Source organism: Lissotriton helveticus, chromosome 3_1 (genome assembly GCF_964261635.1).
Source record: "Lissotriton helveticus chromosome 3_1, aLisHel1.1, whole genome shotgun sequence".
Taxonomy (NCBI): domain Eukaryota; kingdom Metazoa; phylum Chordata; class Amphibia; order Caudata; family Salamandridae; genus Lissotriton; species Lissotriton helveticus.
In genome coordinates, this window is record NC_136061.1 from 1,323,240,844 (window position 1) to 1,323,254,243 (window position 13,400).

A 13,400-nucleotide genomic window follows, 5' to 3' on the forward strand; every position below is an offset into this window, starting at 1 on the left:
CGTTTCCCCCGGTCTCCCGAAAAACAATGGTACCTCACTTGCGTGGGTAGGCATAGTGGCTGCGACATGAAACAGCGCAAAACGCAACATAGTCGCACTTCAATTTCCCAGTGAAATCTAGCACGTTTTGGACAAAAAGACTACCTTTTGTTTTTGCGCCGTAGCTCTGCCAGCACCTACGGAAACCTAGCAAACCTATACATTTTTGAAAACTAGACACCCAGGGGAATTTAGGATGGGGTGACTCGTCTGCATACCCCCAGGTTTTGTTACCCAGAATCCCTTGCAAACCTAAAACTTTGACAAAAAAACATTTTCCCCACAGTTCTGTGGTGGAAAGTTCTGGAATCTGCGTGGATCAACAAATTTCCACCCACCCAGCGTTCCCCCAGGTCTCCCGAAAAAAATGGTACCTCACTTGCGTGGGTAGGCATAGTGGCTACGACATGAAACAGCGCAAAACGCAACATGGTTGCACTTCAATTTCCCAGTGAAATCTAGCACGTTTTGGACAAAAAGACTACCTTTTGTTTTTGAGCCGTAGCTTTGCCAGCACCTAGGGAAACCTAGCAAACCTATACATTTTTGAAAACTAGACACCCAGGGAATTCAGGATGGGGTGACTCGTCTGCCTACCCCCAGGTTTTGTTACCCAGAGTCCCTTGCAAACCTAAAAATGTGACAAACAAAGATACATTTTCCTCACATTTCTGTGGTGGAAAGTTCTGGAATCTGCGTGGATCAACAAATTTCCACCCACCCAGCGTTCCCCCAGGTCTCCCAAAAAAAATGGTACCTCACTTGCGTGGGTAGGCATAGTGGCTGCAACATGAAACAGCACAAAACGCAACATGGTCGCACCTCAATTTCCCAGTGAAATCTTTCACGTTTTGGACAAAAAGACTACCTTTTGTTTTTGCGCCGTAGCTCTGCCAGCACCTAGGGAAACCTAGCAAACCTATACATTTCTGAAAACTAGACCCCTAGGGGAATTCAGGATGGGGTGACTCGTCTGCCTACCCCCAGGTTTTGTTACCCAGAGTCCGTTGCAAACCTCAAAATTTGACAAAAAACAACACATTTTCCTCACATTTCTGTTGTGGAAAGTTCTGGAATCTGCGTGGATCAACAAATTTCCCCCCAACCAGTGTTCCCCCAGGTCTCCCAAAAAAAATGGTACCTCACTTGCGTGGGTAGGCATAGTGGCTGCGACATGAAACAGCGCAAAACGCAACATGGTCGCACGTCAATTTCCCAGTGATATCTAGCACGTTTTGGACAAAAAGACTACCTTTTGTTTTTGCGCCATAGCTCTGCCAGCACCTAGGGAAACCTAGCAAACCTATACATTTTTGAAAACTAGACACCCAGGAGAATTCAGGATGGGGTGACTCGTCTGCCTACCCCAGGTTTTGTTACCCAGAATACCTTGCAAACCTAAACATTTGACAAAAAAACACATTTTCCTCACATTTCTGTGGTGGAAAGTTCTGGAATCTGCGTGGATCAACAAATTTCCACCCACCCACCCAGCGTTTCCCCCGGTCTCCCGAAAAAAATGGTACCTCACTTGCGTGGGTAGGCATAGTGGCTGCGACATGAAACAGCGCAAAACGCAGAATGGTCAAACCTCAATTTTTCCAGTGAAATCTAGCACGTTTTGGACAAAAAGACTACCTTTAGTTTTTGCGCCATAGCTCTGCCAGCACCTAGGGAAACCTAGCAAACCTATACATTTGTGAAAACTAGACACCCAGGGGAATTCAGGATGGGGTGACTCGTCTGCCTACCCCCAGGTTTTCTTACCCAGAATCCCTTGCAAACCTAAAAATTTGACAAAAAAACACATTTTCCTCACATTTCTGAGGTGGAAAGTTCTGGAATCTGCGTGGATCAACAAATTTCCACCCACCCAGCGTTCTCCCAGGTCTCCCGAAAAAAATGGTACCTCACTTGCGTGGGTAGGCATAGTGGCTGCGACATGAAACAGCGCAAAACGCAACATGGTCGCACCTCAATTTCCCAGTGAAATCTTGCACGTTTTGGACAAAAAGACTACCTTTTGTTTTTGCGCCGTAGCTCTGCCAGCACCTAGGGAAACCTAGCAAACCTATACATTTTTGAAAACTAGACACCCAGGGAAATTCAGGATGGGGTGACATGTCTGCCTACCCCCAGGTTTTGTTACCCAGAATCCCTTGCAAACCTAAAAATTTGACAAAGAAAACACATTTTCCTCACATTTCTGTGGTGGAAAGTTCTGGAATCTGCGTGGATCAACAAATTTCCACCCACCCAGCGTTCCCCCAGGTCTCCCGAAAAAAATGGTACCTCACTTGCGTGGGTAGGCATAGTGGCTGCGACATGAAACAGCGCAAAACGCAACATGGTGGCACCTCAATTTCCCAGTGAAATCTTGCACGTTTTGGACAAAAAGACTACCTTTTGTTTTTGCGCCGTAGCTCCGCCAGCACCTAGGGAAACCTAGCAAACCTATACATTTTTGAAAACTAGACACCCAGGGGAATTTAGGATGGGGTGACTTGTCTGCCTACACCCAGGTTTTGTTACCCAGAATCCCTTGCAAACCTAAATATTTGACAAAAAAACACATTTTCCTCACATTTCTGTGGTGGAAAGTTCTGGAATCTGCGTGGATCAACACATTTCCACCAACCCAGCGTTCCCCCAGGTCTCCCAAAAAAAGTGGTACCTCACTTGCGTGGGTAGGCATAGTGGCTGCGACATGAAACAGCGCAAAACGCAACATGGTCGCACCTCAATTTCCCAGTGAAATCTTGCACGTTTTGGACAAAAAGACTACCTTTTGTTTTTGCGCCGTAGCTCTGCCAGCACCTATGGAAACCTAGCACACCTATAAATTTTTGAAAAATAGACACCCTGGGAAATTCAGGATGGGGGACTCGTCTGCCTACCCCCAGGTTTTGTTACCCAGAATCCCTTGCAAACCTAAACATTTTACAAAAAAACCACACATTTTCCTCACATTTCTGTGGTGGAAAGTTCTGGAATCTGCGTGGATCAACAAATTTCCACCCACCCAGCGTTCCCACAGGTCTCCCGATAAAAACGGTATTTCGCTTGCGTGGGTAGGCATAGTGGCTGCGACATGAAACAGCGTAAAACGCAACATGGTCGCACTTCAATTTCCCAGTGAAATCTTGCACGTTTTGGACAAAAAGACAACCTTTTGTTTTTGCGCCGTAGCTCTGCCAGCACCTAGGGAAACTTAGCAAACCTATACATTTTTGAAAATTAGACACCCAGGGGAATTCAGGATGGGGTGACTTGTCTGCCTACCCCCAGGTTTTGTTACCCAGAATCCCTTGCAAACCTAAATATTTGACAAAAAACCACATTTTCCTCACATTTCTGTGGTGGAAAGTTCTGGAATCTGTGTGGATCAACAAATTTCCACCAACCCAGCGTTCCCCCAGGTCTCCCGAAAAAAGTGGTACCTCACTTGCGTGGGTAGGCATAGTGGCTGCGACATGAAACAGCGCAAAACGCAACATGGTCGCACCTCAATTTCCCAGTGATATCTAGCACGTTTTGGACAAAAAGACTACCTTTTGTTTTTGCGCCGTAGCTCTGACAGCACCTAGGGAAACCTAGCAAACCTATACATTTCTGAAAACTAGACACCTAGGGGAATTCAGGATGGGGTGACTCGTCTGCCTACCCCCAGGTTTTGTTACCCAGAGTCCCTTGCAAACCTAAAAATGTGACAAAAAACAACACATTTTCCTCACATTTCTGTGGTGGAAAGTTCTGGAATCTGCGTGGATCAACAAATTTCCACCCACCCAGCGTTCCCCCAGGTCTCCCAAAAAAAATGGTACCTCACTTGCGTGGGTAGGCATAGTGGCTGCGACATGAAACAGCGCAAAACGCAACATGGTCGCACCTCAATTTCCCAGTGATATCTAGCACGTTTTGGACAAAAAGACTACCTTTTGTTTTTGCGCCGTAGCTCTGACAGCACCTAGGGAAACCTAGCAAACCTATACATTTCTGAAAACTAGACACCTAGGGGAATTCAGGATGGGGTGACTCGTCTGCCTACCCCCAGGTTTTGTTACCCAGAGTCCCTTGCAAACCTAAAAATGTGACAAAAAACAACACATTTTCCTCACATTTCTGTTGTGGAAAGTTCTGGAATCTGCGTGGATCAACAAATTTCCACCCACCCAGTGTTCCCCCAGGTCTCCCGAAAAAAATGGTACCCCACTTGCATGGGTAGGCATAGTGGCTGCGACATGAAACAGCGCAAAACGCAACACGGTCGCACCTCAATTTCCCAGTGAAATCTAGCACGTTTTGGACAAAAAGACTACCTTTTGTTTTTGCGCCGTAGCTCTGCCAGCACCTAGGGAAACCTAGCAAACCTATACATTTTTGAAAACTAGACACCCAGGGGAATTTAGGATGGGGTGACTCGTCTGCATACCCCCAGGTTTTGTTACCCAGAATCCCTTGCAAACCTAAAACTTTGACAAAAAAATATTTTCCTCACAGTTCTGTGGTGGAAAGTTCTGGAATCTGCGTGGATCAACAAATTTCCACCCACCCAGCGTTCCCCCAGGTCTCCGGAAAAAAATGGTACCTCACTTGCGTGGGTAGGCATAGTGGCTGCGACATGAAACAGCGCAAAACGCAACATGGTTGCACTTCAATTTCCCAGTGAAATCTAGCACGTTTTGGACAAAAAGACTACCTTTTGTTTTTGCGCCGTAGCTTTGCCAGCACCTAGGGAAACCTAGCAAACCTATACATTTTTGAAAACTAGACACCCAGGGAATTCAGGATGGGGTGACTCATCTGCCTACCCCCAGGTTTTGTTACCCAGAGTCCCTTGCAAACCTAAAAATGTGACAAAAAAAATACATTTTCCTCACATTTCTGTGGTGGAAAGTTCTGGAATCTGCGTGGATCAACAAATTTCCACCCACCCAGCGTTCCCCCAGGTCTCCCCAAAAAAATGGTACCTCACTTGCGTGGGTAGGCATAGTGGCTGCGACATGAAACAGCACAAAACGCAACATGGTCGCACCTCAATTTCCCAGTGAAATATTTCACGTTTTGGACAAAAAGACTACCTTTTGTTTTTGCGCCGTAGCTCTGCCAGCACCTAGGGAAACCTAGCAAACCTATACATTTCTGAAAACTAGACACCCAGGGAATTCAGGATGGGGTGACTCGTCTGCCTACCCCCAGGTTTTGTTACCCAGAGTCCGTTGCAAACCTCAAAATTTGACAAAAACAACACATTTTCCTCACATTTCTGTGGTGGAAAGTTCTGGAATCTGCGTGGATCAACAAATTTCCACCCACCCAGCGTTCCCCCAGGTCTCCCGAAAAAAATGGTACCTCACTTGCGTGGGTAGGCATAGTGGCTGCGACATGAAACAGCGCAAAACGCAACATGGTTGCACTTCAATTTCCCAGTGAAATCTAGCACGTTTTGGACAAAAAGACTACCTTTTGTTTTTGCGCCGTAGCTTTGCCAGCACCTAGGGAAACCTAGCAAACCTATACATTTTTGAAAACTAGACACCCAGGGAATTCAGGATGGGGTGACTCGTCTGCCTACCCCCAGGTTTTGTTACCCAGAGTCCTTTGCAAACCTAAAAATGTGACAAAAAAAATACATTTTCCTCACATTTCTGTGGTGGAAAGTTCTAGAATCTGCGTGGATCAACAAATTTCCACCCACCCAGCGTTCCCCCAGGTCTCCCCAAAAAAATGGTACCTCACTTGCGTGGGTAGGCATAGTGGCTGCGACATGAAACAGCACAAAACGCAACATGGTCGCACCTCAATTTCCCAGTGAAATCTTTCACGTTTTGGACAAAAAGACTACCTTTTGTTTTTGCGCCGTAGCTCTGCCAGCACCTAGGGAAACCTAGCAAACCTATACATTTCTGAAAACTAGACCCCTAGGGGAATTCAGGATGGGGTGACTCGTCTGCCTACCCCCAGGTTTTGTTACCCAGAGTCCGTTGCAAACCTCAAAATTTGACAAAAACAACACATTTTCCTCACATTTCTGTGGTGGAAAGTTCTGGAATCTGCGTGGATCAACAAATTTCCACCCACCCAGCGTTCCCCCAGGTCTCCCGAAAAAAAATGGTACCCCACTTGCGTGGGTAGGCATAGTGGCTGCGACATGAAACAGCGCAAAACGCAACATGGTCGCACCTCAATTTCCCAGTGAAATCTAGCACATTTTGGACAAAAAGACTACCTTTTGTTTTTGCACCGTAGCTCTGCCAGCACCTAGGGAAACCAAGCAAACCTATACATTTTTGAAAACTAGACACCCAGGGAAATTCAGGATGGGGTGACTTGTCTGCCTACCCCCAGGTTTTGTTACCCAGAATCCCTTGCAAACCTAAAAATTTGACAAAAAAACACATTTTCCTCACATTTCTGTGGTGGAAAGTTCTGGAATCTGCGTGGATCAACAAATTTCCACCCACCCAGCGTTCCCCCATGTCTCCCGAAAAAAAATGGTACCTCACTTGTGTGGGTAGGCATAGTGGCTGCGACATGAAACAGCGCAAAACGCAACATGGTTGCACTTCAATTTCCCAGTGAAATCTAGCACGTTTTGGACAAAAAGACTACCTTTTGTTTTTGCGCCGTAGCTCTGCCAGCAACTAGGGAAACCTTGCAAACCTATACATTTTTTAAAACTAGACACCCAGGGGAATTTAGGATGGGGTGACTCGTCTGCCTTCCCCCAGGTTTTGTTACCCAGAATCCCTTGCAAACCTAAAAATTTCACAAAAAAACACATTTTCCTCACATTTCTGTTGTGGAAAGTTCTGGAATCTGCGTGGATCAACAAATTTCCACCCACCCAGTGTTCCCCCAGGTCTCCCGAAAAAAATGGTACCCCACTTGCGTGGGTAGGCATAGTGGCTGCGACATGAAACAGCGCAAAACGCAACATGGTCGCACCTCAATTTCCCAGTGAAATCTAGCACGTTTTGGACAAAAAGACTACCTTTTGTTTTTGCGCCGTAGCTCTGCCAGCACCTAGGGAAACCTAGCAAACCTATACATTTCTGAAAACTAGACACCTAGGGGAATTCAGGATGGGGTGACTCGTCTGCCTACCCCCAGGTTTTGTTACCCAGAGTCCCTTGCAAACCTAAAAATTTGACAAAAAACGACACATTTTCCTCACATTTCTGTGGTGGAAAGTTCTGGAATCTGCGTGGATCAACAAATTTCCACCCACCCAGCGTTCCCCCAGGTCTCCCGAAAAAAATGGTACCCCACTTGCGTGGGTAGGCATATTGGCTGCGACATGAAACAGCACAAAACGCAACATGGTCGCACCTCAATTTCCCAGTGAAATCTAGCACGTTTTGGACAAAAAGACTACCTTTTGTTTTTGCGCCGTAGCTCTGCCAGCACCTAGGGAAACCTAGCAAACCTATACATTTTTGAAAACTAGACACCTAGGGGAATTCAGGATGGGGTGACTCGTCTGCCTACCCTAGGTTTTGTTACCCAGAATCCCTTGCAAACCTAAAAATTTCACAAAAAATACACATTTTCCTCACATTTCTGTGGTGGAAAGTTCTGGAATCTGCGTGGATCAACAAATTTCCACCCACCCAGCGTTCCCCCAGGTCTCCCCCAAAGAAATGGTACCTCACTTGCGTGGGTAGGCATAGTGGCTGCGACATGAAACAGCGCAAAATGCAACATGGTTGCACTTCAATTTCCCAGTGAAATCTAGCACGTTTTGGACAAAAAGACTACCTTTTGTTTTTGCGCCGTAGCTCTGCCAGCAACTAGGGAAACCTTGCAAACCTATACATTTTTGAAAGCTAGACACCCAGGGAAATTCAGGATGGGGTGACTCGTCTGCCTACCCCCAGGTTTTGTTACCCAGAATCCCTTGCAAACCTAAACATTTGACAAAAAAAACACATTTTCCTCACATTTCTGTGGTGGAAAGTTCTGGAATCTGCGTGGATCAACAAATTTCCACCCACCCAGCGTTTCCCCCGGTCTCCCGAAAAACAATGGTACCTCACTTGCGTGGGTAGGCATAGTGGCTGCGACATGAAACAGCGCAAAACGCAACATAGTCGCACTTCAATTTCCCAGTGAAATCTAGCACGTTTTGGACAAAAAGACTACCTTTTGTTTTTGCGCCGTAGCTCTGCCAGCACCTAGGGAAACCTAGCAAACCTATACATTTTTGAAAACTAGACACCCAGGGGAATTTAGGATGGGGTGACTCGTCTGCATACCCCCAGGTTTTGTTACCCAGAATCCCTTGCAAACCTAAAACTTTGACAAAAAAACATTTTCCCCACAGTTCTGTGGTGGAAAGTTCTGGAATCTGCGTGGATCAACAAATTTCCACCCACCCAGCGTTCCCCCAGGTCTCCCGAAAAAAATGGTACCTTACTTGCGTGGGTAGGCATAGTGGCTACGACATGAAACAGCGCAAAACGCAACATGGTTGCACTTCAATTTCCCAGTGAAATCTAGCACGTTTTGGACAAAAAGACTACCTTTTGTTTTTGAGCCGTAGCTTTGCCAGCACCTAGGGAAACCTAGCAAACCTATACATTTTTGAAAACTAGACACCCAGGGAATTCAGGATGGGGTGACTCGTCTGCCTACCCCCAGGTTTTGTTACCCAGAGTCCCTTGCAAACCTAAAAATTTCACAAAAAAACACATTTTCCTCACATTTCTGTTGTGGAAAGTTCTGGAATCTGCGTGGATCAACAAATTTCCACCCACCCAGTGTTCCCCCAGGTCTCCCGAAAAAAATGGTACCCCACTTGCGTGGGTAGGCATAGTGGCTGCGACATGAAACAGCGCAAAACGCAACATGGTCGCACCTCAATTTCCCAGTGAAATCTAGCACGTTTTGGACAAAAAGACTACCTTTTGTTTTTGCGCCGTAGCTCTGCCAGCACCTAGGGAAACCTAGCAAACCTATACATTTCTGAAAACTAGACACCTAGGGGAATTCAGGATGGGGTGACTCGTCTGCCTACCCCCAGGTTTTGTTACCCAGAGTCCCTTGCAAACCTAAAAATTTGACAAAAAACGACACATTTTCCTCACATTTCTGTGGTGGAAAGTTCTGGAATCTGCGTGGATCAACAAATTTCCACCGACCCAGCGTTCCCCCAGGTCTCCCGAAAAAAATGGTACCCCACTTGCGTGGGTAGGCATATTGGCTGCGACATGAAACAGCGCAAAACACAACATGGTCGCACCTCAATTTCCCAGTGAAATCTAGCACGTTTTGGACAAAAAGACTACCTTTTCTTTTTGCGCCGTAGCTCTGCCAGCACCTAGGGAAACCTAGCAAACCTATACATTTTTGAAAACTAGACACCCAGGGGAATTCAGGATGGGGTGACTCGTCTGCCTACCCTAGGTTTTGTTACCCAGAATCCCTTGCAAACCTAAAAATTTCACAAAAAATACACATTTTCCTCACATTTCTGTGGTGGAAAGTTCTGGAATCTGCGTGGATCAACAAATTTCCACCCACCCAGCGTTTCCCCCGGTCTCCCGAAAAACAATGGTACCTCACTTGCGTGGGTAGGCATAGTGGCTGCGACATGAAACAGCGCAAAACGCAACATAGTCGCACTTCAATTTCCCAGTGAAATCTAGCACGTTTTGGACAAAAAGACTACCTTTTGTTTTTGCGCCGTAGCTCTGCCAGCACCTAGGGAAACCTAGCAAACCTATACATTTTTGAAAACTAGACACCCAGGGGAATTTAGGATGGGGTGACTCGTCTGCATACCCCCAGGTTTTGTTACCCAGAATCCCTTGCAAACCTAAAACTTTGACAAAAAAACATTTTCCCCACAGTTCTGTGGTGGAAAGTTCTGGAATCTGCGTGGATCAACAAATTTCCACCCACCCAGCGTTCCCCCAGGTCTCCCGAAAAAAATGGTACCTCACTTGCCTGGGTAGGCATAGTGGCTACGACATGAAACAGCGCAAAACGCAACATGGTTGCACTTCAATTTCCCAGTGAAATCTAGCACGTTTTGGACAAAAAGACTACCTTTTGTTTTTGAGCCGTAGCTTTGCCAGCACCTAGGGAAACCTAGCAAACCTATACATTTTTGAAAACTAGACACCCAGGGTATTCAGGATGGGGTGACTCGTCTGCCTACCCCCAGGTTTTGTTACCCAGAGTCCCTTGCAAACCTAAAAATGTGACAAACAAAGATACATTTTCCTCACATTTCTGTGGTGGAAAGTTCTGGAATCTGCGTGGATCAACACATTTCCACCCACCCAGCGTTCCCCCAGGTCTCCCAAAAAAAATGGTACCTCACTTGCGTGGGTAGGCATAGTGGCTGCGACATGAAACAGCACAAAACGCAACATGGTCGCACCTCAATTTCCCAGTGAAATCTTTCACGTTTTGGACAAAAAGACTACCTTTTGTTTTTGCGCCGTAGCTCTGCCAGCAACTAGGGAAACCTTGCAAACCTATAAATTTTTGAAAGCTAGACACCCAGGGAAATTCAGGATGGGGTGACTCGTCTGCCTACCCCCAGGTTTTGTTACCCAGAATCCCTTGCAAACCTAAACATTTGACAAAAAAAACACATTTTCCTCACATTTCTGTGGTGGAAAGTTCTGGAATCTGCGTGGATCAACAAATTTCCACCCACCCAGCGTTTCCCCCGGTCTCCCGAAAAACAATGGTACCTCACTTGCGTGGGTAGGCATAGTGGCTGCGACATGAAACAGCGCAAAACGCAACATAGTCGCACTTCAATTTCCCAGTGAAATCTAGCACGTTTTGGACAAAAAGACTACCTTTTGTTTTTGCGCCGTAGCTCTGCCAGCACCTAGGGAAACCTAGCAAACCTATACATTTTTGAAAACTAGACACCCAGGGGAATTTAGGATGGGGTGACTCGTCTGCATACCCCCAGGTTTTGTTACCCAGAATCCCTTGCTAACCTAAAACTTTGACAAAAAAACATTTTCCCCACAGTTCTGTGGTGGAAAGTTCTGGAATCTGCGTGGATCAACAAATTTCCACCCACCCAGCGTTCCCCCAGGTCTCCCGAAAAAAATGGTACCTCACTTGCGTGGGTAGGCATAGTGGCTACGACATGAAACAGCGCAAAACGCAACATGGTTGCACTTCAATTTCCCAGTGAAATCTAGCACGTTTTGGACAAAAAGACTACCTTTTGTTTTTGAGCCGTAGCTTTGCCAGCACCTAGGGAAACCTAGCAAACCTATACATTTTTGAAAACTAGACACCCAGGGAATTCAGGATGGGGTGACTCGTCTGCCTACCCCCAGGTTTTGTTACCCAGAGACCCTTGCAAACCTAAAAATTTCACAAAAAAACACATTTTCCTCACATTTCTGTTGTGGAAAGTTCTGGAATCTGCGTGGATCAACAAATTTCCACCCACCCAGTGTTCCCCCAGGTCTCCCGAAAAAAATGGTACCCCACTTGCGTGGGTAGGCATAGTGGCTGCGACATGAAACAGCGCAAAACGCAACATGGTCGCACCTCAATTTCCCAGTGAAATCTAGCACGTTTTGGACAAAAAGACTACCTTTTGTTTTTGCGCCGTAGCTCTGCCAGCACCTAGGGAAACCTAGCAAACCTATACATTTCTGAAAACTAGACACCTAGGGGAATTCAGGATGGGGTGACTCGTTTGCCTACCCCCAGGTTTTGTTACCCAGAGTCCCTTGCAAACCTAAAAATTTGACAAAAACGACACATTTTCTTTACATTTCTGTGGTGGAAAGTTCTGGAATCTGCGTGGATCAACAAATTTCCACCCACCCAGCGTTCCCCCAGGTCTCCCGAAAAAAATGGTACCCCACTTGCGTGTGTAGGCATATTGGCTGCGACATGAAACAGCGCAAAACGCAACATGGTCGCACCTCAATTTCCCAGTGAAATCTAGCACGTTTTGGACAAAAAGACTACCTTTTGTTTTTGCGCCGTAGCTCTGCCAGCACCTAGGGAAACCTAGCAAACCTATACATTTTTGAAAACTAGACACCCAGGGGAATTCAGGATGGGGTGACTCGTCTGCCTACCCTAGGTTTTGTTACCCAGAATCCCTTGCAAACCTAAAAATTTCACAAAAAATACACATTTTCCTCACATTTCTGTGGTGGAAAGTTCTGGAATCTGCGTGGATCAACAAATTTCCACCCACCCAGCGTTACCCCAGGTCTCCCCCAAAGAAATGGTACCTCACTTGCGTGGGTAGGCATAGTGGCTGCGACATGAAACAGCGCAAAATGCAACATGGTTGCACTTCAATTTCCCAGTGAAATCTAGCACGTTTTGGACAAAAAGACTACCTTTTGTTTTTGCGCCGTAGCTCTGCCAGCAACTAGGGAAACCTTGCAAACCTATACATTTTTGAAAGCTAGACACCCAGGGAAATTCAGGATGGGGTGACTCGTCTGCCTACCCCCAGGTTTTGTTACCCAGAATCCCTTGCAAACCTAAACATTTGACAAAAAAACACATTTTCCTCACATTTCTGTGGTGGAAAGTTCTGGAATCTGCGTGGATCAACAAATTTCCACCCACCCAGCGTTTCCCCCGGTCTCCCGAAAAACAATGGTACCTCACTTGCGTGGGTAGGCATAGTGGCTGCGACATGAAACAGCGCAAAACGCAACATAGTCGCACTTCAATTTCCCAGTGAAATCTAGCACGTTTTGGACAAAAAGACTACCTTTTGTTTTTGCGCCGTAGCTCTGCCAGCACCTACGGAAACCTAGCAAACCTATACATTTTTGAAAACTAGACACCCAGGGGAATTTAGGATGGGGTGACTCGTCTGCATACCCCCAGGTTTTGTTACCCAGAATCCCTTGCAAACCTAAAACTTTGACAAAAAAACATTTTCCCCACAGTTCTGTGGTGGAAAGTTCTGGAATCTGCGTGGATCAACAAATTTCCACCCACCCAGCGTTCCCCCAGGTCTCCCGAAAAAAATGGTACCTCACTTGCGTGGGTAGGCATAGTGGCTACGACATGAAACAGCGCAAAACGCAACATGGTTGCACTTCAATTTCCCAGTGAAATCTAGCACGTTTTGGACAAAAAGACTACCTTTTGTTTTTGAGCCGTAGCTTTGCCAGCACCTAGGGAAACCTAGCAAACCTATACATTTTTGAAAACTAGACACCCAGGGAATTCAGGATGGGGTGACTCGTCTGCCTACCCCCAGGTTTTGTTACCCAGAGTCCCTTGCAAACCTAAAAATGTGACAAACAAAGATACATTTTCCTCACATTTCTGTGGTGGAAAGTTCTGGAATCTGCGTGGATCAACAAATTTCCACCCACCCAGCGTTCCCCCAG